General features: G+C 38.8%; 1 long non-coding RNA gene across 3 annotated transcripts; it reads left to right on the plus strand.

The window, feature by feature from the left end:
- On the plus strand, positions 1 to 26,990 carry LOC121668092. 3 transcript variants are annotated; one of them, XR_006017254.1, is made up of 3 exons: positions 8 to 47; positions 140 to 261; positions 22,648 to 26,990. It is a non-coding gene; the product is annotated as an uncharacterized LOC121668092 (long non-coding RNA). The 3 variants fall into 3 exon arrangements; XR_006017253.1 differs by lacking the exon at positions 22,648 to 26,990 and having other exon boundaries at positions 1 to 47; positions 136 to 8,158; XR_006017252.1 differs by lacking the exon at positions 22,648 to 26,990 and having other exon boundaries at positions 140 to 8,158.
- The last annotated feature ends 440 nt before the right edge of the window (positions 26,991 to 27,430 follow it).

The following is a 27,430-nucleotide window of genomic DNA, read 5'->3' on the forward strand; positions in this document are numbered from 1 at the left end:
GAGACTATGGAAGGACTCTGAAATTTTCCCAGGTTTCTCTCAGCAGAGTAAGAGTTTTTATTATTTAGCACCATTATCTTTTTCCTGTGTGTTTGTTAAATAAATAGTTTTTTATCTCTTTCACTTTTCTTCGAGGAAGATTTATTTTTTCCGAAGCTGGTGGGGGAGGAGTGGTCATAACCTGCCTTCTATCAGAGGATATATTTCTAAATTTTCCCAAACTGGTACAGCTATTCAGGATATAAGGTAACAGAGTAGATGGTAAGTGGATCTGATTGCATTATGATGGGGGAAAACCCCACGAATTCTAATTATACCTGTCTTCAAACTTTCATGGCTCCTTTTTGTGTTGGTTTTTGTTTGTTTACTTGTTTAATGTGTGTGTGTGTGTGTGTTTTGCTTTGTTTTTCTCTTTTTCATCTCCATCCTTGTAGACTTTTTATTTGGAGCTAAGGAGAAACCGTGTGACCTCTTAGTACAAGCCAGAGTTCCATCTTCTATGCTAGTACCTGCTGTTTGTGCTGCTAATCAAAACTAAAAGGAGGCTCTTTGTTGCCAGAGTTCAGGTTTCTGTCATGAGCCCTGTGACATCTCTTGTTTCTGCTTCAAAGCACCACACCATGGAGAGGGAGCTCTGTGGGCCAGGATCATATCAATTTGTCAGGGGTGGGTGGTGTCTTTGTGGCAGGCTGGTGGCAGGAAAAGTCTTGCCCTGTGATGTATCTCAGCCCCAGAAATTTCAGCCTCTGACCTACAGAACAGGGTTAGTCACTTTCCACCACAGGGCAATGCTGTAACTGCTCCAGCAGCAGCTGTTGAGCGGTAGAACAGAGCCTAAGGCTCTCATAAACCTGGGAACTCCTCCCTTATTATTGTACCTGAAATCCCCGACCCTATTTGCGCCTGCAGGGTATAAGCTGAAATCTCTCAAGCAGAGGTGGCTGCCCAGAAGCACAGATTGTTGGTGTAGTCAGCTGAGCCTTAAGTGTTTTAAATTTGGGCTGTTTGCTCATCTCCACCTTACAGACAAATATTTTTAATAATAAAGCTATATGAATAGAGGAATGAAGAATGGCATTTGACATTAAAATGAACAACATAACATAAAGGCAGGTTTTCCCATCCCTCTAAGTAATTTGCATTAGTGAGAATTTATAGCAGTGCAGGTTTCTGTTGTATTACAACAAGCATTAGTATGAGAGCCTGAATGCTGAACATTTGTGAAATAACAACATCTTCAAGGGTGTACCATTATAGTCTAAGTGCTAGTATTATTTTAAAAGAAACCATATTGCTTTTAACATTTTCATTATGCATAGAAGTCGTAATGAGACTCAGTGCTGTGTTTGCTAATATGTCTCATCTGTATTTTCACAGAGGAGAATTTTAAATATTTATAGCAACAAGTGTTTATGTTCAGGAATTTTGCTTTGACAAGGCAAACCCCTTAAATAAAGTTGAAAGACACTTTAATTCAAAGCCTAGGAGTAAAATGCCTTTATCATATAGCCCTAGATTTTTTTGTACCTTGCATGAATCTACAAAATTGTATCTGTTTTCACATTCCTGTGCTTGTTTCTCTGATCCCCATCTGAAAAATGCCTGACCCAACAGAGCACCTCACCAGCGTGGGAGTGAAATGATTGGTGTCTATTCATGGAAAATGCCTGAAAGCTCAAACTGTCCAAAACTGTGCTGACTATCAGATTTGTAATCCCACTGTGCTGAGACCTTAACTATTGCATCTGAAGAGGCGTTTGCAGCACAGGAGAAGGAAAAGGCCTCACGCCAATCTGCACAATCCTACATTATTTACTACCTCTCTGTATAGCACAGCTTCGGCTGGCAGGGAGAGCTAGGGCTGAGAAAGGGAGATGCGTGCTGCTGCTTTGAGAAGTGCAAATAAGATTAGAGTTGCCAGTGCCTGCTGAGAGGTAAATTTCTTTTCCAGAAGCTGAACACACCTTTTTTCGGAAACAGAATCTTTGTTCATGGGAACGGCTAGCCTGCTTCCATCTGCCACACTTAAACACTGGACCTGGTAAATAATCTCTGCACACTGACTGCAGCTATGACAAAATATGTAATGTCTTCTTGTTATACATGTCTAATCTTCCTTTGGCAGTGAACTTGTGGTTTGTCAGCCTCAGTGCAGATGAGGGCAAAGAGGAGAGGCATAAAGGGGAATTCAGGGAGTAAACAAACTGTACCAAACAGCTGGGGTGATCAGTTTGTGAATCCAGGTAAAAGATGTCATCTGCTACAGCTCACCTGATGCACAATTGCTGTTCCTGCACTACTGGCAGGATTCATAAACCAGGTGTTGGACGTACCCATACAATCCAGGTGGGATGAATGTTTGAGTTGATAGAACTATTGAAACCAGCCAATTGCAGGAATTATCTATTTGGTGGTGTGATTTCAGATCTAAAATTTGCTATGGCTACCCATGGCCGTACTCTAGTATGCTTTGCAAGTGGTTAATGTTGAAAGCTATTCAGTCTTCAGCTAGATCAGAAAATTCTTGGCCAGAGGATATACTATAATAATTCATGGGTAAATGCAAGGTTTTCTGGTCTGGTTTTTAATACAGTGTGTATCTTTCTTCCTTTTCACTGAAGAACAGCATGTTTTCAAGCAATCTAAGAGATTACCACTCTCCTAAGAAACATCACACTGAAACTGTTAAGTTGAATCTGAAATGTGTAATAAATAGACTTGGTTTGATGACATTTAAAGGAAGATAGAGATAGTATGTCTTTTTTCAGCCTTTTTGGGAAAAGAGGGTTTGTAATGGTCTCCCAAGATGCTTGTTTGAAGAAAGTTTCTATTTAAAAGTCAGGCATGCCAAGCATTTTACATAATTGAGACTTACAAATACCTCAATTATCAATCAACACAATGAGAATCTATATTCTGCAGCTTGTCAAATAGCTGGCCTTTACCACAGAAACAGTTACTGAAGGAATGGAGAGAAAATAACTAATGGTTGTTATAAATATTCTCTACAGGTAACACTTTTTTTCCTTGGGGAGCCCTCGGGAAAACTAATAAACAATGAAACTTTGCAGCTACTTCCATCCTAGTGGTGTCAAATACTGAGATCAGAGCTTGCCACATCTCCTGCTGAAGTTTGGCTATGAATCCATGGAAAACCCTCTTTTCCTGTGTCTAGCCATATGCCTAGACTTGCTGCTGTGCAGCCCTGGCTGCAGGCACTCGTGATGTCTCCTAGCTGGATATCCTCCCTCACATGGTCAGATGCAGATACCTCTCTCCTTGTGCTCCAGCTCACAGTGCAGTCCTTGGCTTTCCTGCCAGGTCACCATCACCAGTTAGCACTGCCAGACAAGCTGCCTCCTCTCTGGCAAGGGTTCTGAGACCCTGGAGCCTCCTCACAGTGCCACATTCAAGGTAGCCCAAAAAAGCCACCAGGCCATTAGGCTGTGAGCAACCAGAGCAACCCAGTGGTAGTGTGGAGTCTACTTCCACCCTCCTGCTGGGACAGCTGTCCTGGGGAGAATGTGTCCCTTCAGCCACTCCTCCTGCAGCCTACCTTTGGCTGGAGCTGTGGCTTCCCTTGTACTTCAGCTTGGGGTGAATCCTCTGCTGAGGCTTTTAAAGATGCAGAGCAGAGTATTCCAGAGAAAGCTCACTTTGAGCCTAAGGGCATGAAAATGTTGCCATTAGCGCCTGTCTGTGTTCCAAATATTTATAAAACAGTAGATTTAAGATGTGCTAACAGCTTCTGAGAAGTATTGGAACTGCTCACACTGATCAAAACCACTTCCTACGGTACATGTTGTGCTGTGTCTCGAACTTCCCACACTCAGTGAGTGTTCCTGGCTAGGTCATCAATGTCACTGACCCTAAGCAGATGATTTTTTATTCTTCTTAGAGTGACTGAGACATTCCCAAAAGACACATTTTTTTCTCTTCTGAGAATTTCTATGTATTCATATGTGAAATACTTGTCCAACATGCAACAGCTCTGCAAGCTTCTGCACAGCCATCGGGTCGTGTTTAAGGCCACTGAAAGGAACGGGTTAATCTTTACACCGCCGTGAGTCACACAATGTCCCCTCATCCTCCGGGAAGTCAAACTCGCATGACAAGGCTAAGGAGCTGCAGAATAAGCATCATTCCCTTTGGGCACCCAAAAAAAGGAACCTCACCCTAACGGAGAAACCTGTTCGTGAGCCGAGACCCACTCCCCGCCACCCCACATCAACCCCCGGCTGCCTTCCTCGGGTCCCGTAAAATACCCCAAAAGCCCATGGCAGAAGGAAGCGGGTCCCTCACCGCCTCCCTCGCCCGGGATGTCGCTCCAGGTGCGGGGGGGACGCGCTGGCCCCGCGCGCATCTCCCGCCAGGTGGAGCAAGAAACCAAGATTAGACTTTCCCGATTCCCGGGTGTTTGGTGCTTTTTTGGTTGTTCGGTTTTGGTTTTATTTCGTTGGTGGTGTTACCCGCCCCTCCCCCTCCACCTCGCCCTTAATTTTGCCTTTTTTCTCCCCAAACCGGAGTTTCAAGGCAATGATGACGCAAAGGGGGAGGCCAGTATTTACTTCTCCTTTAGACGCCCCCGAGAGCGGGTGATGCTCTCTGCAGTTTGCAGCGTGTCAGCGATAAAGGGTGGTGGGAGGGGGAGAAGGTAGGGAGCACAATGAGCTGCATCAATCCTCCTTCTGCGTGCCTACCGATTATAGCAGGAAAATAAAATTTAAAAATTTAAAAAGGCAGATCGCTCTTTTTGCATTAGTGAGGAAAAGTTGGAAAGCCTATTCCTATACACAGCAGCATAAAATTCACATTAACATCTCATTAAGCCTAAATGCACTTAGGGATTGATCCAAAGGCCATCAAACTCAATGGGAGACTTTCCATTGCCTTCAAAAGGGATTTGGATCATGCTGTTAGAGATTGGCAAAAGCTCATATTAACAAAACAAAAAATTTCTGACATTACCTAAAAGGCTATAAAAGCATTTCCATTCCTTTTTCTGGGAAATCCCTTTTACAGCTGATCAAATGTAATCACAGCAGCCACCTTTATGGTGAAATATTCCAGTTAGTCTAACATCAATGTGGCTGAGAGACGAATGAAAATGACACCACTATTTCACAAAAATTGAAATGGAACTTTCTTTTTTGACCATAATAAATTATCCATAATAGCAGAGGTAAACCTGAAGTGTTCAGAAGTTAATTTAAATAAATTCTATGTAAATACTATTTTAAAAGAGGGAGAGAAAAAAGCAACTGAAATCTAGTTCAGGAAAACCATATGCTTGTTATGAAAATGTTTTACACAGGTCTGGTGGCCTAATGTGAACTAAAAAACTAAAATTACTAAAATTAATGAAAAGTACTAAAGTAGACTTTATATGATCAGAACCAAACCAATTTGTTGTGCACAGTGCATTTAGAGAACTCAGTACATGATATCATCAATAATGACTCTGTTTTCATGTGTGGAGATGAAAAGTAGTACACTAAAAAAAAATTTAGCTGCTTTGGGCAGCTTCAAATTCCTTGATCTTCATTCACTCTTTTAAAATGCTGCTTCTAGCAGAGACAGTCTGGAGCAGAGGCTCCAGCTCTGATTAGGTTTCTTGTTCAGATGGCCTTAGCTGGGACTGTGTTACTTGGCTGATGACAGAGAAAGGCTGAAAATTCCCTGTGCATGTTTCAAAAAAAAAAAAAAAAAAAGAAGTGAAATCACAAATATCTAAAAATTTTTGTCCCAAATATTAAAAAATTGAAACTGACCTGTAAAATTGGACGGGTAGAATGCTTTTGAAGATTTGAAAGACTTTCCAAGTTCTACTTCTGCTGTGATGTTTTAAATCTCCTTTTTCTCTTCGGTATCTCCTTTGCTTGTTTCTTTGTGTTGAACATCACCTTCCTGCTGCTTGGGCCAAACAGCGTGATGAGAACTTCATCTTCAAGTATCTCCATGTCTCTGGCAAACAACCTTCTTGTTCCTCATGCCCCTTAGAAGCCAAAGTAAATACTTCAATGAACAATCTCCCAATTTTTGAGTGCTAGGAAAGTCTGGATGTAAGACAGGGAAGTGATGTTCTTATAGGAGTTGCAACTTTTAAAATATTACCAACAAATAAATTTCACAAAAGGAGGAAGGAAGCTGTAGGTATTGCCCAAAATTTTAAAAATGTATCTAATTTCTACAAGCAACAGTTATGGCAGATCCTGATGTTAACATTAAAGTTAGGCGGCAATTGAGAAAGGAATTCCCATAAAGAGTCATGTAGCTGCACTAATTCAATTTTTACTTTTATTCTTCTGTCTCACTCTAACATCAATTTCCATTTTCCTCTTTTTGGTCTTCAAAATAAATATAGTCTCACTGTCTTTTCCCTCTCCAACTTTGATGGCTTACGTTTATACAAAATGAAAGGGTCTTGTAACAAGAAACTATATATTGAAATACATATTAAAATACTATTCAATGCATATTAAAAAACAATGCACTGGTTTGAGCATCAGTTCATGCCAACAGAGATCAGAAATCTGGCCCTTGGTGAGTACTTTGGAATAACTGCCAGGAACTACTAATCTTGTACAATGTCCCCATACGTTCTGATAGAAAAGTGATGCCAAGGAAAAAACTCGAACTGGCACCCGTGCCTGGGATCATATTTTCACCTGTCTTTCTCTTCTGATTGCACATCACCTCAGCTTTCTTAGAGGTAATCTCATTTCACTCCTTCAGTCAAAGGGGGCATGCCATTGATTACAGAAATAGCAAAGTGTTTTGTGAATGTTTCTTCTTTTTCTTCCTTCATCCCTCCCCTCCTAAGAGTCATTAAACACAATGAAACCTATCAGAAGCAGTATTTCTTTACTTATGGATAAACTATTGATTTTGGTATTATAACCCCAGAGATGTGTCAACCCTGGAAAACAAAACAAGAAGCATCTGAAGTCTCAGGGGCCTCTTTGAACCACAGCTTCCATGCAGTTTTCTCGCTGCTGCTACTGAAGCACTGTGACATCCCACCTGCTATGCCAGCACCAAATCCCTGCCAAGGCCACTGCCTGCATCCCCAGCCCTGCCAGGCCCTGGCTGGAGCGAAGCAGAGCTGGAAGCTGCAACATCCACAGGGGATAAGAAGACCTGCTGCCACTTTTATTTGTCATCATCCAAGGACGCCCAAAGTTTAAGTGGGGATTTCTGTGGAGAACACTTCAGGATTTAGGTGTTGAGTGCCTGTGTGGAAGCTGAAATCCTTTTGTGAATCTGGGCATTGGTTAGAAGCCAACTAAACTTTGTACTGTGTTTTGAAACCAGTTATTGCATGGCTTTGTTTTTCATTAATCTGTGAGGAGCTTACCTTTACTTTTAAAACTCCAGGGTGAATTGTTTATACGTACCAAGCTTTTCTCTAGAGTTTTAGTTCCTCTGACAGAGAGCTACATTAAGAAGAAAAAATGAATGAAAATGCGACAGCATCTAAATTCATCCTCTTAACAGAACATTTCTGTTGCTGGTAGTTAAATCAGAAAACTGGTCATTTAACTACATGCCCAGTATTTTAAACAACAAATTGGGTGATTTGCAAGGACAGCCCAGAGCAAAAAACCCACATTTTAAATGCTGCTGTTGCTCTTTTCTGGGGCCATCCAAGCACATGCTGGACTTTCACAACGTTAGTAATATTAAATGAGAAATTAATTACTTAGCTAGGATGACAATGGCATGGTCTCCATGGTTATGGCCATTTTCTCTCAAAACACAATGAGGATGGAAATGCAGCTCTGATAATGCTGGTTGTTGTCTTTATTTAATGTGAAGCACTCTTAGTGAGTCACCCAAGCCTCTTGTAATTTTGTTCAGTTTCTGGTTGTGCTGGCAAACATACAGGATTTTCAAATAACATAGAGTATCTAAATTTCACACCTTGAGACATAAATCTATGCCTTAAATAGTTAAGTGGTAAGTATTGCTTACTTCTATTAATGTTTTACACTTCTACCTTGCCTTTGGATGCCAGATAATGGATACTTAACCAGATCTCTGGGAGAGATAAATACTGTTATTAACCAGAGCAGTGTAGAAAGGAGAGGTGATCTTTCTAAGTCCATTCATTGAGACAATTTAGCTTGAGAGGCCTGAAAACACAGCTATAAACACACTAAAGCAGCCTGGCCAACCTCCAGAGATTTTTTTTTTTAAATCTATTTAAAAAATGATGATTGTGACTTAAAAATATATTTGTTTCTACTTGACTCATAGTTTCTGAGCATGAAGAATACTCATTCTTATTTTACTTGAAGAGCTAGAAATTTCCACTCTGAGTTTCAGCTGGTAATTTGACAAACCAAGTCTAAAACTTGTAGATAGATCAGGAAGTATTATGAAATATTGGAGATAGCCATTGGACTCCTAGAGGCTTTGAGCCATTTTTCCTGTAAAAGAAACAGTGAATTAAATTTTGTGGTGATCAGTGTATTAAACCTAATGAGCGACCTTCAGATTTAATGCATGTGAAATTTTTAGTCTCAGCTGAAGAAGATAGAAGGATGTAGGGTGAGTGGGTGCAAAGTGCTGTGGGCTGTCAGTAAGAAACTCTTAGTGTCATGCTGAAAACCCCATTGCTTTAGCAGTGGGGCAAATAACTGAATCACATATGATTCAACAGCACTTTAAACCACTCAAATAATAATTAATAGGGTTTTTTTTTCAATTTTCATTAAAATATATTAATATCATTTAATATATGAAAATTTAATATTAATTTATAATTAGACATGAAACATAAAATCCTATTAATTCATAAATATATGTTTTATTAATTTGAAAAATAATGCAAATTACTTACAGGAGCTTACGTGCAGACCCAAATGCAGCTTTCCTCACAGAGACTGGTTATCTATGAATATAGATGTTCAAAGGTAGTTTATTGGTATTTATTGGTTAAACGTAGCAAATGGTTTTCCTGTGTTTTCAAGTGTGCCTGTTATTGTGAATGAGTGTGTTGAACATATCACTTTATTGTGTGGTTTTTGTAGAGGAGGACTGAAAGCCTCCACACTCCTTTATATTGTCAGACTTTAATGTTTTTCAAAAATAGGAAGGGTTTTCAAATACAGAGATTAATAGGAAGGCATGGAGGTAGCTAATGTTTCAAACTAGTTTGTTATCATAGAATCACTTGGGTTGGAAGCTGCATTAAAGACCATCTAGTTCCAACCCCACTGTCATGGCCAGGGACACCTTCCACTGGACCAGGTTGCTCAAAGCCCCATCCAACCTGGACTTGAACATTTCCAGGGATGGGGCAGCCACAGCTTCTTTGTTCCTGTGCCTCACCACCCTCGTAATGGAGAATTCCTTCCTAATATCTAATCTAAACCTTCTCTCCTTCAGTTTAAAACCATTACCCCTTGTCTTATATGATGAGATTATTCGTTATTATATAATATAATTATATAATAATATAATATTATTATATAATTATTATATAATATATATATTATATAATATCATTAATAATAACTTGGCTAAGTTCACTTAATTCCATGAGCATCCTTCAATTAATGAGGACCTGCTCTTGACAGAGGCAAAGGACCTTGGGGAGCAAAGTGATTAATGACCCTTCTCTGCACGGGGCTTTCGAGAGGTCCAGTTCACTGCTCTCAGTGCCACAGACAAAGGCACCAGGAGAACACTGGAGGAGGGATAGGTGGGTATGAATCCCCCAAATGAGTGGCTGCATATCCCACCCCTCCCACTCTCAACCATAGGAATGAGCATTACCTTTCTCCAGTTTTTCTTCCTCTTTTTCTGTATTGGGGTGAGGAGCCTTTGGTCCTACCTTCATATCTGCCCTGCAAGGGTGCAGTGCAAGCTGCTGGAAAGCCTCGAGGCAGGTCTGAGGTACTCAGCGCCTTCATGGTCTGCTTGCCCCAGTGAACTGAAGGTACAGCTTCTCTGAGGTGAACAGTAGCCTTTCTCCAACAGCCTTTGTCAATAGTGAAGTGAGACATCCTTGAAGTGAGGATATGTAATTTTAAAACCTCAGCCAGCTGCACAGTTTGTCTGTGTTCACGCTCAGGAGGGCATTAGATGAGCTGACTTGAAGTACAAAGGCCAAAAGCAGGTTTGGAGAGGTGGGAAGAGGGCTTTCTGTATCTACAGTTTCTTCATCTGGAAACTAAATATGGTAAAGTTGACATCTCTAATAAAAATAATGCAACAATTAGTTCAGATAATCAGATCCAGGTAGTTGCCAAGGAAATATCCTGGTACAAATATAGCTGGGCAGTTCATTGCCAGCATAACTATGCATGTTTGTACTTTTAGCTTCTATCATTCCCTGTGCCAAAGTGTGTCCTTGATCTGACACACAGCTGATTTCCTATAAATGCAAGGATTCCAATTAGCAAGAAGTGCCACTGTTGCCATGCTGCCGCCATTTAACACCATTGTGGGAGGAGAGCATGTTAGTCACAATTGTTCTGTGGACAGGAAAGGTGAAGCCTAGCACAGATTGTTAATGGAAAAAGAGCTAGGCACACTTTTTCTATTGACTTCCCCTTGGATTTGCTCGTTTTATTGTTTGTTTTTGCATAGTAGGAAAGGTCACCAGCACTGCTGTTAAGAATAAATTATCTTCACTATTTATTCAAATATTCTAGAATATGTGTTGATTTAATATGAGGACATATGAGAGACAAAGTGAGAACCTTTTTCGTTAGAAAAAATCCTGATACTGTTTATGACAAGTACCTGCACTAAACTATTCTCACAGCAAAGGAGGATGTTTTCTTAATCCATATTTTAATGGAGGCTTGAACTGAGTGGTTCTGCTCTAAGGAAGTGATTAAGATGTCGATGTGTCTTGGCTAGAATATTGAGGAATATTAATCCACAAATTAATGGCCTTAATTGGATTGAATGCTTGCAAATAGATGAGTGAAGCAACAGAACAAAGCAAAACCAAGATCCCTTAGAAATGCCATAAAATAATGTAAAAGGAGTTTCTATAAACTTTATGTCTTCTTCTGCTGATAGCAAGATTTCATATCCTTCCTAGCTCTTCTTCTGTTGCTTCAGTTTGAAAAATCTGAACTTTGAAGGTCTTACAGCAAGGAACACAAACAGTTCCAGCTGATCTTCATTGCAGTGTTCTTAAGAAGCATCACTCATCATTAACAGAAACTAAGTGATCTACAATTATGTCAATACTGCAAATTAAAGTGCACTTTGCATTTCTGGATTTTATTAATTTATGTGGTTCTGGTTTTTTAGTAAATTATCAGTAGGAAAAATTCCACAAAAATAATCCCATGAAAGTTAACCAGGGCTGCAAAGGGGATGGTAGTATTTTCCTAACTGATAGCATAGCACAGAACATGACACATGCTTAAATAAAAATTGCTGTTCTTCTTGAAAGAAATATTCTGTAAATTATCTAGCAATGTTATTACAGTGATGGCTTAGAAAATATTTCAAGACTTTGGCTGGGGGGGATGTGTGGGAAGACAGGAAGACTTAGAGTAAGAATTCACATGTGCATTATTATAGTACTTGAAGAAAATTGTTAAAAGGAGACAAATATAGGATTAAATCTATGAGAGATGATTGTTACTTTCCCCTAAGGTCATAAATGTTTTGTACAGATCTCTCTAACCTGAAGGGAAAGTTGCCTCTGCATAGAGTCAACAATTTGGTCTCTGGACCAAATTCAGCCTGACATAATTGGGTTCAGTTCCATTAGCTTGTCAAGAGTTTTGTTCACTCTGACACACTTGGATTTGGATTTGAAGTTTTGGCAGTCACCTAGAAATTATAAAAACTACTCTTTCATCATTTCCTGTGATCATGCTTGCATAAATGAAAACACAATGTGTGAAGAGGTCCTCAAAATTGAATTTCACTAGCAAGACAATTCTGTGATTGGTTACAAGCTTATTCATCTTTATAATGACTTATTCATGTGGAAATTAATTTTCAAGACCAAAAGATTCTAGATTTGAGAGCCATATAAATTGCAGGAAATATGAATTTTTAAATGCACTTTTCTAACATGTTACATGTTGACATCACACTGACTACAAATTCTTCACAGAAATATTGGAAGTTGCCAGTCAACATGCTGGCTTTGAAAACATTTATCTAATTTTTTTCCACCATATCTGGTGTTGAACGTGCTATTCCATCCATTTTTGTAGATGTATTTTGTTTTTCCAACAGAACTGAACAAAAATATGAGTCTTAAATATTTTATGATGCAGGATTCTAATGATGAGATGTGAAGCCAATGACAGATTTTCCCTTTTTTAGTAGAGAAAACTTCACATACTCACCTGCAGAACATGAAGTAGGGTTTGGTTCAGAAGATGAAGCACATTTTTGTTTAAATTTGGAAACTCTAATAAAAAATGTGTGGTAAGTGATAGAAGAGTAACAATGATTACCAGATGGCGACTGCTTCTCTTTGAAGACTTTTCTCTTACTATTATTTGTAGCCACTGTTTGCAAAAGTAGCAATTCAAGTTTTCCCTTACATGTAAATAATAGTAATAATGGTAATATCTATTAATAATAACAATCAATAATGATTTCAGGTGGCCCAGTGGTTCTAAGAAACTATCCCAGGAATACAAGAGCTATGTAAAAAAACCACTCTGAAGTGGGTTCTCCACTTAGAACTGTAGGTAAATGGTCAGGCAGGGTGAAGCACAGTGCCATTTTCCCAGAAACACACCATGAAGGAAATCAGACATTTTGCTTTTCATTACCATTTAGTTAACTACTCAGCAAGCTGTATTAATGATAAAAATGTGACAGGCAGGAAATAAGAAAATAAGTATGCCACAGAAGCATCTTTCATTGCACTGAAAGAAATGTCACATTTAAAATGTTTTGCAAAATATGCAACATTTGTGACATACATGAACTGCAGATACTCATTTCCCCGTTTTTGTGTGTTTCAAATATAGAACTCTCAATGTAGAATTAATAAAGGAGGAAAAAAAATCAACATAATCTTGCCGACAATCAAAGGGACAATAAACTGATTAACTAATTGCATTAGGTTTTCAGATGCCTGCACACTCTTTGAAGCTCATGTCTCATTGAGATGTGCAGTGCAGAAAGTCCATCCCCTTTTCACTGCTGCTTTTGGCAACCTTCAGCTAAAATGGGCTAAACATGGGAACATCACATCCTTTTAATCATAGCTCTATTTAAAAATACAAAAAATTATTAAGACTGACAGTTATCTTCATGTTTCTGTATCTTAATATGTAGCCTGGTCTTAATCCTTCCAGCCTTCACAGGGGATAGGAAATGCTCAACACACCTAAGACTCCATTAGCTTCATCAAAGGCTTTAATGTCATGCTAAATACTCATCATCAGGGCCTCAAATTTGAAAATGTTGACTTTTTCCCCCAGTCCAGACTGTAAATTTGTGGGGAATCAGTGAACTATTTGGAACGATGCTGCCCAAACACAGTTGCCAAATCTTCGTTTCAAATTGTTATCAAACACGGAGTAGTTGGGAAATTTTTGTACTTTACACAAGAAGTATTTTCTCAGGGGTACAGAGATAGTGCATGATTGTATTTATGCCAGGATTTGTATCCTGTGGATGTAGCTCATAAAAAGTAACACTGACGAGATCACCAAACTAAATAGGCCGAGATCAAGGTAAAACAACCTCTGCAGCAGTGACTTAAAAAAGGGGACAAGTGCACCCTCAGCAGGTCTGCGGATGACACAAAACTGGGAGAAGTGGTTGGTGCAGCAGGTGGGGGTGCTGCCTTTCAGAGGGATCTTGGCAGGCTGGAGTGGGCACACAGGACCCTTCCGAAGACCAACAAAGGGAAGTGCCAAGCCCTGCACCTGGGGAGGAATAACACCAGGCAGCAGTACAGGTGGAGGGCTGACTGCCTGGGAAGAAACTCTGCAGAAAATGTCCCAGATGATACCTAGCTGGACACAAGGCAGCAATGTGATCTCACAGCAAAGCCCAGCAGCAGCTTGGGCTGCACTGGGCAGAGCAGCACCTGCAGGTCAAGAGAAATGAACCTTCCTTCCTCTCTACTCAACCAGTATGAGAGGGTCATGGATATACTGCAGTGAGCCAGCAAGGTGCCACAGAGGTGATTAAGGGACTGGAGCACCTTTCACATGAGGGGAGATTGAGAGACCTGAGACTGCTCGGCTTGGAGAAGGGGAGGCTTTGGGGTCTTACCAATGCAGAGGTTGATGAAAGGAGTAAATGTAAGAGTCAGACTGTTGTCAGTGCATCTCAGTGAGAGCACGAGAGGCAGTGGCTACAAAATAAAACATAGGAAGTTCTTTGTGAACAAAAACGTTTTTCATAAGAGGATACTCAAGCACTGGATGCCCTGAGATGTTGTGCCCACCATTGGAGACATTCAAAACCCAACCAGACACTTAGCAAATGTCTCCCAGTGATTCTGCTATGAGTAAGACCTAACTTTAAGTAGTGGTGTTAATTGCCTGGGACACTTATGAGTGTTTTCTGCAATAGTTTTGAGTGAAATCAAAGGCAGCAATATATTTGTATAGTTAGACTCACACAAAAGTAGGTATGTGTGTGAATGTCCAGAAGGATGTATGATGCAGGGGTGGGCCATAGCAGTTTTTAAAAAACATGAGTGTATTCAGATAGTTAAAAGCAAATTTAGATGGATGAAAGGGAGCAAGGGTGCAATTATTGATAGCTATGCATGGGCACAAAAATGCAGGAGAGGCTTTAATCTCCCTTGACAGTTTTGGATTATGAGAAATACTGTGTGAGAAGGCAATTTACTTCTGAAGGAGAAGTATAGAAATAGGAGTTTCTTTCTGGATCTCTTTCACAGGATTAACATTTAGATATATATCCAAAAACCACATCATTTTTGAGCTTTGCAATGTGAATCAAAAGCCAAACAGAAAAGAATCGTGCTTTGCCCATAATAGCAAAAATTGCCTTGTCCAAATTCTTTTCAGCAGCAGGATTCTTTCAAATAGCGGTGACTTTTATCAATATTAGTCCAAGGGAAATTAGGTTTTGTTCTTCACATGTGGAATATGGTGTCTGTGCTAGGAGGCTCTATAAATTCTTTTAAAGGATGTATTCTTTGGGATTCTCATGAGGAAAGGCTGATGTGTATTGTCTTTATCACAGTGTGCTTTGACAGTAAAATTACTATCTGTCTCAGTTCATTTGCTGCTTCCAAAGGAAACTGATTTGCCAATCTTCCTGCTAGCTCACCTCTTATTTAATCTACCTGCTTATAATTATTCTTGTAATTAATTTATAAATTATTATTAGTAGTAGTTTATTCATATTTAGAGATGGACATTCTGACAGTTCCTCTAATGACATCTGGCATATTCTCTGTCCCAGAGTGATCTGCTTGCTGAGTTTACCATAGATTTACAATCTGATCTTACTGGTTTCTACAGCTGTATATCCCACTATATTTTGTGAACTTTATTGCTATAGGATGACATGAAATGTGGCTGTTCTACTTGTGAACATTGCCATTTCTCTAATTCACTCAGCCTGAGGTCATGCCCACACTCTGATGATCCCCTGGGAGTAATCACAGACAGGGAAATAACCTCATGGACACCTGCACTAGGGGATAAAATCTCGGAAATTGAGAGTAGGATTGCCCAATATAGACTCCTTAAATTTGACTTTTAATATTATTTTTCCTAACCCATTTTTGCTGTTTTGACATTTGAAGCAGATGTGGGGAATTTCTTCAATTTCAGTAGTTGTAACACCTTAGGATATATTCAGATGGGGAATCCCTTTGTTTTATTTCTCTGCCTGTCAGAAAATGCTGACAGGCAATGAGGTATTGCTTGGGCAAAGGATCAGTGTTCAAGCTTTTTATGTGCACCATTGAAAATTCCCAAATGGCAGTCTGCCTAAAAAACTGAACAGGGACAAATGAAATCACAAGATTTCAGGCATAAGCTGTTGGAAGAGGGAGTGACAGGTACAGATCCTCTGAGAGGTCATGAGATTTTATTTAATGTAAGATGCACAGGAGACCCTGGCAGGAGTTTCCAGCCCAAAGTCTTTTCCATCACTATGGGCAGCAAGAGGCAAATGAAGCTCAAGCACACAGCTCTCATGCTGTAGCTGCACAGTTGAAAACAATCAGTGATATATTTGATATTTCATAGCCATTTATTCCAATGTCAAAATGGCTCCTGCACAGTTCCTGCTGACAAACACAAAGCACAAAGTTATGTTGCTGCCTTCATCTCCTGTTTTCCACATTGGCATAAAAGACTGTGGTCTGGAACAGCTCCTGGGTCCAACTGCCTCTTCTCACATAATAAGATGTATTTGAGACTTCAATGTAAATTAAACCAGAATATATATTTATAGGGATATATTCCCTCACATGTACACATGCATATTAAATATTTTATAAATAATCATAATGATTACTTCTCTGACACAATGTTGATATTCTAACATAGCTCTTTTTAATTGTTCCTGTTAACTTACCAGGAAAGAATATAGCAAAAAATACGATGGAGGGCAAATAATTGCAGATTTGGTTGAACTTTCACAGTGAGGAATGCTGAAGAGATTGAAGGCATGTCGTTTACAAAAGAGATGGATGAGAGAAGTATGATAAATGTTTTCGAAATTATGAGTGATATAAAAAGAAAGCAAAAATAACTCCCTGCTTCCTTCATTCCATTGGCTTTCTTTCCCTTCCACTGAGCAGTAGGCATGTGCCTTGCTCAGGATATGAGCACTGCTAACTTTGAGTGATCAATCATACAGTCTCCTTTTTCCTCCCACTCTGATCTCTGAGGTTTTGCACAATTACTTTGTTTAAAATCTTAAGCAGTTTTTGATAGAAGTTCCTTTGCAATGTGCCTAAACTGCATAAGAGTGAAGAAATAAATTGTTCAAATAACTTTCAAATGCCATTAGAAAGTTTAAAGCAATCAGTTTTTTCCTAAGTGGTCCAGGCTTTTTAGTTTGTGTTGTTTCAGAGAGATAGCAGAAGCTGAAAAGATATTCCAGTGGTAACCAGGATTCCTGAATTTGGATTGCTACAGAAGGACTGCTGAAACTGAAGCTGTGTGTTGCATTTTGTTATCATGAGAACAAGTCAAGCTTTCATGACAGCATTTTTTATCTCCAGGTTATTTCTAGTGTTTTAATATAGTTTACTAATGATGAAAACTAAAACAACAAATTATTTTTTAAAGCTTAATTATCAAAAATCACATTAAATCCAAGAACTGAAAATAAATGGTGACTATAAAATGGTGACATTTCATGAGGCTAAAACACTATTTAAGGATCTTTCCAAGTTCATTAATCTTTTTCCTTGACCTTTTAGTACAGACACCAACAATGTTTGTGACATTGTAAATACCACTGAAGCTGAAAGAAAATAAAAGTTTATGGTCTTCCATATGTGAATAGACCAATAGATTTTTTTCCACTATATTTGGAGGTCTTTCTGTAAAGGTGACACACAAAGGCACTGAGGGGATCTTTTTTTTAAATCGTTTTTTACTCATTATTCTCCCCTAAAGAAAATAAACTGTAAATGCTTCAGATAGCTTATTGTAAGTTATTTTGTGCTTAGAGTGCTTTCTTGCACATTTTATGACACAAAGGTACAGTGTAAGTTGTACAGTAATTTCCCAGTGATTTTCAGAGGGACTGTATGCAGTTACAAATGCTGTTGAACATGATTTTGGATTGTTGAATGGAGTCTACATGCAGATTAGCTTTCGTGTTGGATTGTAATTGCCTTAAGCCAATTGTACAGTGAGTAATAGCTCAACAGGGAGTACTAGCTCAACATATTTACATAACCTTCTTGAAAAAAAAGAAACAAAACACCTTTATCTTTCTCAGGGATTGCCTGGTGAGATTTGCCTGACTTGCTTTTCTCTCAGGATTTTGTCTGCCAGTCATTCACTGAAAACTATGCACCTGTAGTGCAATTCTGCCTGCTCAACCAGCACCTGAATGGTGTGCAAGCCATCACTGCAGCACCAAGGTGCATGTCAACACCAAATGGGTTTGATCTTCCCTCGGTGGATGTGTTTCTGATCTCTGCTGTAAGCTGAGATCAGTCTTCAGGCGCTGTTTTCAGCCGTGAAGTCATTTCACTGATCAGTTTTCAGTCATGATGACTCCTGCTACTCATATTACAGGTAGCTGATTCTTTAATCCTCCTTCACAGTGCATTCTTAATATTCCTGAGCAGATGAACATTCTTTCAGGGATGGAAGGTGCTTGCTGACTGAGAGCAGCTTTTGATCAATTCCTTTATATAAAAAGAAGTGCTTGACTAGGAGTTGCAGTTGTGCTCTAGGAGTCATGGGCTGAAGACACTTAAGAGATCAAGGTGTTAAAATGGGGGGAAAATGGGAACAAACATCAGACTTGCTTGGATGCTTGAACAATTTTTTAAAGAAACCCATTCTAGACATGATGGGAATAATTAAACAAAAAAGTGGAAAATACATCTGCTTCTCTCCAGTTTATATTCTAAAGAAAACAATACCAGATCTGACACAGGAAGAAATTCTCGGGTGAGCAATTTTTCTCTCTCACTTTTTGAGTGTATGAGTGAGAATTTCTGGCTGAAGAAAAAAATGGTGTGAATAGATCATTTAAGAAAAGATGAACTAGAAAATTTAGTGATGTCCCAGGATGTTTTCGCAGAGAAACACAGCACATTTTATTTTGCATAGAGCATCCCTATACAACTTCGAAATTTCTATTCACTTCACTGATACTTTTAGTGAATATGATATGCATCTATTTATTTTTTTATAAATGCCTGAGCTGTATTTATACACAACCACTTCAAAAGAAAAAGATTGATGTTGTCATTTTATGCTTCTTTTTTCCAGGATATATCTGACATTTACATGACAATGCCAACCTTTTTTCTGCTCTTCATTTTAAATACCCCCAAATTTGTCAGGCTTCTAATGCATCCTCCGTGGATCCCATTCCTGAAAATTTTTATTTTGTAGTGATAGCTTATTATTATTTCAGTCTCTTTTTTTTTCATATTTTAGTTCTTCATATTTTAGCCTTTTTTTTCCAAGAGCTGAAGATTACTATATATTCAAAATTAAACTGCTTTCCTAGCATTTTCCCATGTCATATTTCCCATTGGTTCGAGACTTTTACTCTTCTTGAGTGACAGTGAGTATAGTTTAGCTACACAACCATCTATAATAACCTGTTCTGAACAGAGAACTGTTCTCTTTGGAAATTAACATCCGCAGGCAATAGTTCTATTTCATAAAATCATAAGATAGAATATGTGGCTTGAATTATAATGCTGGATTTAGAAGTTAAAAATATCCCTTCGTATTCATGTGGGTCCAAGGCACCAGAACACATGCAATATGAACTCTGAGCTGCATCTCTGTAATATTGATCGTCTGAACTTATGAAAACCAAAATATCAAGAGATGTACAGATTAGGATGCCCTTATTCTATTTCTTAACTTAGTTCAAGCTCTGCTTCAATTATTTCACAGAGCTACTCAAGGAGTGAGATGACAGTAAAGATATTGGTACAGCAATCATCCTTGTTCAGGAAGTTTATCTTTCAGTAGGAGAAGCACATCCAGCTCATCTGTAAGAAAGGCCAAAGAGGACAGAAATAAATACTTTGGTGCTGCTCCTGGGTTGTGCTGACCCTTCTGGGCCAGATTGTTTGTGAATTGTTCTGCTACTCTTGGAGAACCTGGCATCAGGGAAACTGATATGAAGTGTTTATCGCCCCTCCTCTTTCTCCCTTTGACATCTCAGGACAGGTGTAACATAAACCTGATTATCCGTGTTCTGATATTTACAACTTCATATCAAAAGTAAATCTTGACATTAAAATTTAGTGATTGATGAAACAAACTGATTGCACAGGCAAAGGATTACCCCAAGTGTAGGAGTCACTCAAACTCAGCTTTTAAAAGGCTTAGTATTCATTGTACATGGCACAGATATGGATTTATGAGGTATATTCTTTCCCTCTCCTTGAAGACCCAGATTAAATTGTCACAGCATCCCTGCTGAAGCTGGTACAACACCCAATCTGAGTTTCATAAATCTCAGTAAGTGCCAGTCTATAGCTTTGTAAAAGCAGTCCTTTGGTTCTCTAGTGGTAGTGCACAAAGTCCTCATTAGATAAATGTTTCTTCCAACCAGTATTTCTTGGAAGTCTGTGCAATGCTATGCCAAGCAATTTGCTAAAAAATTCTACTCTTTGTTTAAATGACATTGTTCACTCAAAATCTGACATTAAAAAAAAAAGTCCTGAAGTAGTCAGAGATACTTTTACCTCAATCTTGTTTTCACATTTCAAGAGTCGTATTCCTTCACCATGTTACCTTCCACCTCTTTTTTCTTTCACCTGTCTTCTGTTCTGTTCTGTCTTCTGTTGTTTCTCAAAAGCATGTTGATATCAGAAAGCAGTCAGTTGCTTATCTTCTTTATCCTTCTTTTTCATTATACTCAATTTCTTGGTGGACACAGCTAATATGGTTCCCAGATACCCATTTTTGTGCCACAGTTATATCACTCATTCTGAAAGGTACTGAGAAATATAAATGTTATGTGTTGCAAATTATGTAGAGATGACCACTACCGCTCACTAGAGAAAATGTTACATTTTATCTATGTTTAGGGGTTTGATTTCTGATAACTGCTAAGGTTTCTCCTGACTGTACCAACACTCAAAACATTTGTGTCCTTTAACATTTGTCCAGCTGTAAAGAAGCTGAGATGGCTGCACCTCCCCCTGTGTGCTACATTTGGTACACCAGCAAAAGTTGTGCAGAAAACATATTGGGCATGGGATGGGATACAATTTCAGAGATCACTGGTCAGTGCACCAGGAACATGCAGAGGTCAGCTTTGAGAACTGATTGCGAGCTCAGAACACTGAAAAGTAGCCTGGATCTTTAATAAACACAAACTGTCAAAGCAACAGGTTTATATCAGTTTGAATGATGGCTTTGTTGGGGAATGGAGCCCTCAATGCCATCTTGGGGCATTGCTGATTTGAGATGAGAAGCATTGCTTCTAAATCACTGAATGCTCATTTCCTCGAGTTCTGATCCATGCTGACTCTTTTAAGTTTATGAGATCACAACCCAGTGTGACCTGGCTGCAGGCCAGCGAGCAGAATAGAGTTCCAGGTCTTCCCAACTGCAAATTGAATTACTCCACTTGACATTAAAGTCAATCCAAAGTCTCACCAGGACAGCGCTGCCTAGGCAGTCCTAGTGTGATGTGTTGACATATGGCTGAAATTTGTGCTTCAAATACTAAATATTTTTGCTTTTGCTATGCAAATACAGTACATGAATGTGAACAATTATGAATGCAAGCAGTATCAGAAGCATTTTAGGATTAGGGTGTTCTGAATTCCTGCTCTTTTACTTGAAAGTGTGTCCTTGTCAATTTGCAGGATTCTTTTGAGACCTCTGAATAATAATTGCAATCTACTTAGAAACATAAGTGCTGCACAGACAGTCCATTCCCTTGGATACCACATTGGTCCATATTTTAATATTCACTATCCAGTGTCCAACTGCAGCTTATGTAGAAATCTTCTACCTTTCTGCCTACAGACATTATTTAATTATATACCACTTAATATTGTGCCTTAGCTCTCCATCTCTGTGACAAGGAATCAACTTTCTACCTCTTTTTTTTTGCTTAGTTTGAGGATTAATTACTAATGTATCTTTGTTCTGAAGATGTAAGACACTCAACTAATTTGAAATGAAACAATTGAGACAATGTCTGTCATTTACATGGCTGCCTAGCAAACAGCATACCACGTGGAGTTTGTGGAGTGCATGTTGTCGGTGACTTTGAAATAAATACTTGCAGCCTGGGATAAAGATGACAGTCAAACCTGATCCTGAGAGTAATCAGAAGGCCACCTGGAACAAACATTATGGGTGTAATTTTCTAATCAGCTAACCCCTTTTCACCTCAGTGCTGGCCACAGTAGAACATCAACTACCACAAGAACAAAATGCAAAATATGTCAAAAAATAAACAGCTCAAGAATCTGGGTTGTATATCTCTGTGCAGTTAACTACTTTTTCTTTCCAAATCTTCAGAGTACCTATATTTGGCTCTGAGAGTGAGAAGACTGTATGGAGGTTTTTGTCTTAGTTTTAGTTCCTTCTCTAACAACAACAACTGTAATGTTATGGTTAGATTATGTCAGAAGCTATTGCTTCACAACAGAGAACAATGTTTCTCAAATGCAGTCTGAACAGAAAGAAGAAATACTTCACTGAAGTATTATTTTCCAAGCATTCAAGTAATGTTTTCCATTGCCATGTGCTTTGGTTTTAATAGATTACACTCTGAAACAGGATTTTGGTCTTTGTGGTTTTATATAAAATCTAGATATAATTTTTAGCAGATAAAAACTCCACCTAATTTTAGCTTAAGGCAGTCAATCTATTTATCATTCTAAGGAATATTCCTTTCCATAACAGTTTCCCTGGGTGAAAGCTTTGCTGACAGTGAAGAACCCTTTCCTGCACTTCAGGATACTCTGTCTCTCCCACCATTACTTCATGGTGTCATACAGCAAATTCTCTTTCTAAACAGGCACAGGAAGGACAGAAACCTTATGAAACGATACTGCCTCAAGAAGTGAACTGGATATGAACAAGCCACAACATTTCAGTAAGCCCAAATCCAGGAAAATAGAATTGCACAGGTGTCCCCAAGTACTGACACAGGCTCCACCCTGGCTGCTGCTGACTACAGCTCCAGGATACTGAAACTCACCCAGCCAAGGCTCGAAGTCGTGCCAGGTTCTTTCAGCATGTGATAAAGGATGGTACTACACTGAGGGTGAGTCATTTGAGCTATTCCAGTGAAGGAGTCACCTCAGTGAAAACATGGTGAAGAGCCAACCCAAAAACTGCTTCATCTTTCTTGCTCAAGCCTGCAGTGCCTGCTCTAATACTGCTGTTCTGTGGAGAAAGTCATATTTGTCAGCTTTCTTTTGAATGTTGATGGTATTACAGGATTGAATGCTTCTTGTGAGGATTTAGAAGCTTCATTTGGCAGCACTCAAGCAGTTAACAAAGCTTTTTAAAATTAAGTAAAACAAATCCTTACTTTCAATCCTCTGTGAGGATAGTCTAGTTTCCAGAATTCAGGCATGACATAACTGAGATACCATACAGTAACACAGTCATATAAATTCTGTTTAAAAACTCACAATGAGCTTTAACAAGAAAAAAAAAATTAACATTTTTATATGGTTCTAAGAAATGAAGTGGATAATTAAGTTAAAGAGAGCAAATTAAATTACAATGTTTTCTGTTGTGTGAGTTTTTATGTGGTACATAGCAAGAACCATAGATTTAATTGCACAAATAAGTCCTTAATGAATTCCATACTCTTCTCTGCCTGCAAAAAACAAGCTTTAATAATTTTATTACTTAATATTTTGCTTTTGAATAAATATTTTAATTTTTTAAAAAATATTTTACTTTAATTATTTTAATTTTTCAGATTAAGATGGGGGGTTTTTGCAAGTCTTCTTATACTAATCAGCAGAAGAGGATAAAATGTTAAGAATGAGGGTTGAAACCTTTAAAGCAAAGGGTTTGAAATTAAGTGCAGTTTTTGGAGTTCAGACTGATAGTCTGCAGAACCTAAAAAGAAAATCATCTATATTTAGTGACTTTAAAAAAGAATTTAAGGGTGTTACTTGCCTGCAGAACGAAGCCTAAGGAGACATAAATCCACAAGCTGGACACCAGCTATTCTGTATAAAGCTGTGCCAAACTCAAGGAAAGCCAAATAGGACTGTAGCTCTGGGGTGTGTGTGGTGCAGGCTGCAGGGGAATGCTGGAAAGCAGAATGTGAGATACAAGATGTGTGAGCTCTGCTGTGACCCCAGAGGTCACCTGTGTCTGTGCTTCGTGTGATGACTGAGACTGTAAAGAGAAATCTTTCTAGCAGAACTCAGTCAGGGACGCCACAAGCAGAGTGACAGCATCACAAAAACAAGGATCTTCACCTATTTAATATTTCTGGTGCTCCTCTAACCCCATCTGAGGAACTCATTGGCTTTGAGCTGAATTACTAATACGCAATTCTGGTAGACTTTTCAGCTTGTGTTGTGCCCTACGACTCAAGGATTTGAATCCCATTCTACCTGGACCAGCTGAAATAATTTATTTTGATGCGTTTTGCACAGTTCTTCAGGCTTTCATTTCCAAGTGTAAAAAAAAACTCTTTCTCAAAAAAAAAAAAAAAAAAAAAAAAAAAAAAGAAAAGAAAAGAAAAAGCAAAACTTTCTATCCATTTCAAAAGATCTTTCTTCACTCTGCAGCTGGAACAGAACCTGCTATTTGCACTGCTCTATCTTTAGTGGTGTGTCACTTCAATCTCAGAGTTACCCTAGTTTGACAGAAAACAGCAACTGACAACCAAGTTTTTAATTAAATGGGTCAATTCCATTGTACAAAATGCTATCTCCAAACTCATCTATTTTAGACAACTTTTCCAATTTGAGCTTCCTTCCAGGAACTGTGAATGAAGAACTAATTTCTGTTTCAAAGAACCAATTATTCTGCTTGGTACTGAATTATGCTAAAAGGCAGATGGCTATTTTCTCTTAAATTCAAGCAGCATGTCTAGCCAGTGGTGTCTTTCTTGATAGCAAGTCTGCAACAAGATAAAACACATCCCAGACAATTTCAATTCACCTTCCAGTGCAGTTAGACTAATGAAAAGTCAAGTTTCAAGCTGGAAATAAATGTATGTATTTATTTACTTCTGCCATAGTAAATTTTGCCATGCACTGGGATAGTTGACGGGGTATGGGAAGAGCACCAGTCCTCTCATGAAAAGTCAGGTTTACAGGAGCTTCATGGGGGAGCAAAACCTTGAGGATATTCTTTGCCATGAGGCTGAACACTTTGTCCTTTACAGAGGCAGTACTGTATTTAACCCCCAGACTCTGTCTATGTCTCTGAAGACAGAGCATCTGCCACCGTAAAACACAACCACCTTGTCTTCCCTCCTACCAGGGAAGCTCTGTGGGCTCCTCTATGAGCAGCACTCATCCCATCCCTGACCATCTCATGGAAGTGCTTCAGAGGGAGAAGCACAAAATGCAAGTTAAATACACGGGTGAAAGTAGCAAAATTTCTTCTTGTGACCAAAATTTGTTCTGGGAACTCATCCCCTGGAACTAAAGAAAAAGAGTTCATCCCAGGATGAATGTGAGGATTTTCTGTACAGTAAATATGACTAATGCAGCTAAAGGAGGGATGTTTTTCTTACAAGTAGGGAAGTGTATGTCCTGGTATGTCCTGGTCTGTAACCTTCTGAAAATTCTGTTTGATTTTGTTTAATTTTGATATAAATCTCAGCAGGAAGAGGTTCAGAGAAAGACTACAACTATGACCACAATAACTGAATTCTTGTCTCATGGGATTAGAGCAAAATAATTTGACTTCATTTTACAAGTCAGAACAATTCAAAGGGAGGGTTTGAGGATCACCAGAAGTAAGAAGATATAGTTAAGCTCTAGGGAAGTGCTGTACAAAGAGCAATGGGCCCATAATTGGCAATGAACTAAGGCTGGGAATGTGTCCTCTCATTGAAGGGTAAAGAAGCTTTTACTTTGTGCTAATAGTGAATAAACTTTATTTAGAATGATTCACAGTTCTTTTATAAAAACAATACATAATGTGATTGTCTTGCAGTGGAAAAGGATACAGGAAGTTACAGAGCAGAGCTTCTGTTTAGCCTTAAATTCCTTTACTGCCTAATGACTTGTCTGTGTTATTTGTTCTCCAAAGTTAATAAAAGTATCTCAACCATTAGGCTGACTTGTTGCAGGTATAGGAGATGTAGCAGACTATGCACATTTCCCTCTCTTGGCCTTTTTCCCTTTCTTCACCAGTGGACCCCAACTTTATACAGAACTGCCACATCAAGTCTGACTCTGGTTTCAAGAAGAGATGAATTTTTATGAAGGGAAAGGACAGGTGAATGCCACTGTGTTTTTGTTAAGAGGCCCCTCTCCTGCAAGGCCTACAGAGTTCTTTGCTCCCACATGTAGATGGCTGCTTGAAAAGAAACCTCTCTGCTCCTCTGTGCAATGAATACTTCCACATCCTTCTCCAGAAAAAAACACTCTATGTCTTTGAAACAAACCCATGTGAGAAAAAGAAGGCCTGAGAGACCCAAAACCTTCAAGACCAGGAGGAGTTTTCTTTGCAATTGTTCAGTTTAGGCATTTAGGATTGCTAAATGTGATGTCAAGGGAAAAAAAAAAGACTCAATAGCTCGTTGATCATTAAAGAATACAATAGGTAGTGTGAAAACCATGTGGAGTGAGTTAGGAAAAAATCATATAAGCATACATAATCACTGCTACTTCTTTCTATATGTCAGTGTCTGAGAATGGTGTCTCTCCACCTCCCAGTGAACACAGTATTTGAGCTGTCACTGTACTGAATAGAAATTCTGAGGAAGGTGTCAAAGCACAGTGTTGAAAAATCTGTTTTGAAACTCAGAAGGAATGATTTCTGTAGATGTAGAATAAAAAATTACTCTTCAGTCAATTCACACACAGCCTAGTTTCTGAAACACTATAGTAAAAGCCATGTATTGTTGCAGATAAAGGAATTCCTTTTCTCTACCACAACTTTCCTGCTCAGCCATGAGCATTAATTGAGAAAACTATATATGATTGTGATTATATGTACACACACACACATACCAGAAGCATTACAGTATCTTAGAACAGAAGTCACTTGCTGACTCCACCAAACTTTCTGAGTCACACGGTCAAAACTGGTTACATTCCATAGCAAATGCTATAAAGAAATGCAGAATATATCTATTAAAAAAATACATTTTCCCAGCAGAGCAACACATATCACACTGTTGACATTCAAAGCCCCATTAGTGTAAAATATACATAGAAACATGCTAAAAGCACTGTCCTGACTGGTTCCCTGTGCAGAGCTTAGCTAAAAGTCTATTGCCCAGGCAGAAGAGAAGGATCAAGCCCAAAGTGTAGGACATGAACGTGGGTGTTTTCTCCCTCTTCTGAGCCAGACAGAAAGATAATTTTTTTTTATTTCCAATAAATGAGGTTCAACATAGACTGTACCTTATTTCTTTGTGCATAGATTTTTCTGCTTCTGTCACCAAGCAGAATGTGGCAGGACTGAACATCTGAAAGAAAGGGATTTTTCAAGTTGTAAGAAAGAGTGCACTGCTTTTAGCCCCAGCAGTCTTTAATGTCACGCATCTCTGGCTTGACTGGTCAGGACTGTTCTGTGTCCCAGTAGTTTTCAGGAAGTATCAGGTCTGACCTTACTGCAGCTCCCATCTGCACTGACAAACTCCT

The sequence above is a fragment of the Corvus kubaryi genome, unplaced genomic scaffold, assembly GCF_017639235.1.
Source record: "Corvus kubaryi isolate FWS band 111438036 unplaced genomic scaffold, C.kubaryi_AGA036_p1.0 133, whole genome shotgun sequence".
Lineage (NCBI taxonomy): Eukaryota > Metazoa > Chordata > Aves > Passeriformes > Corvidae > Corvus > Corvus kubaryi.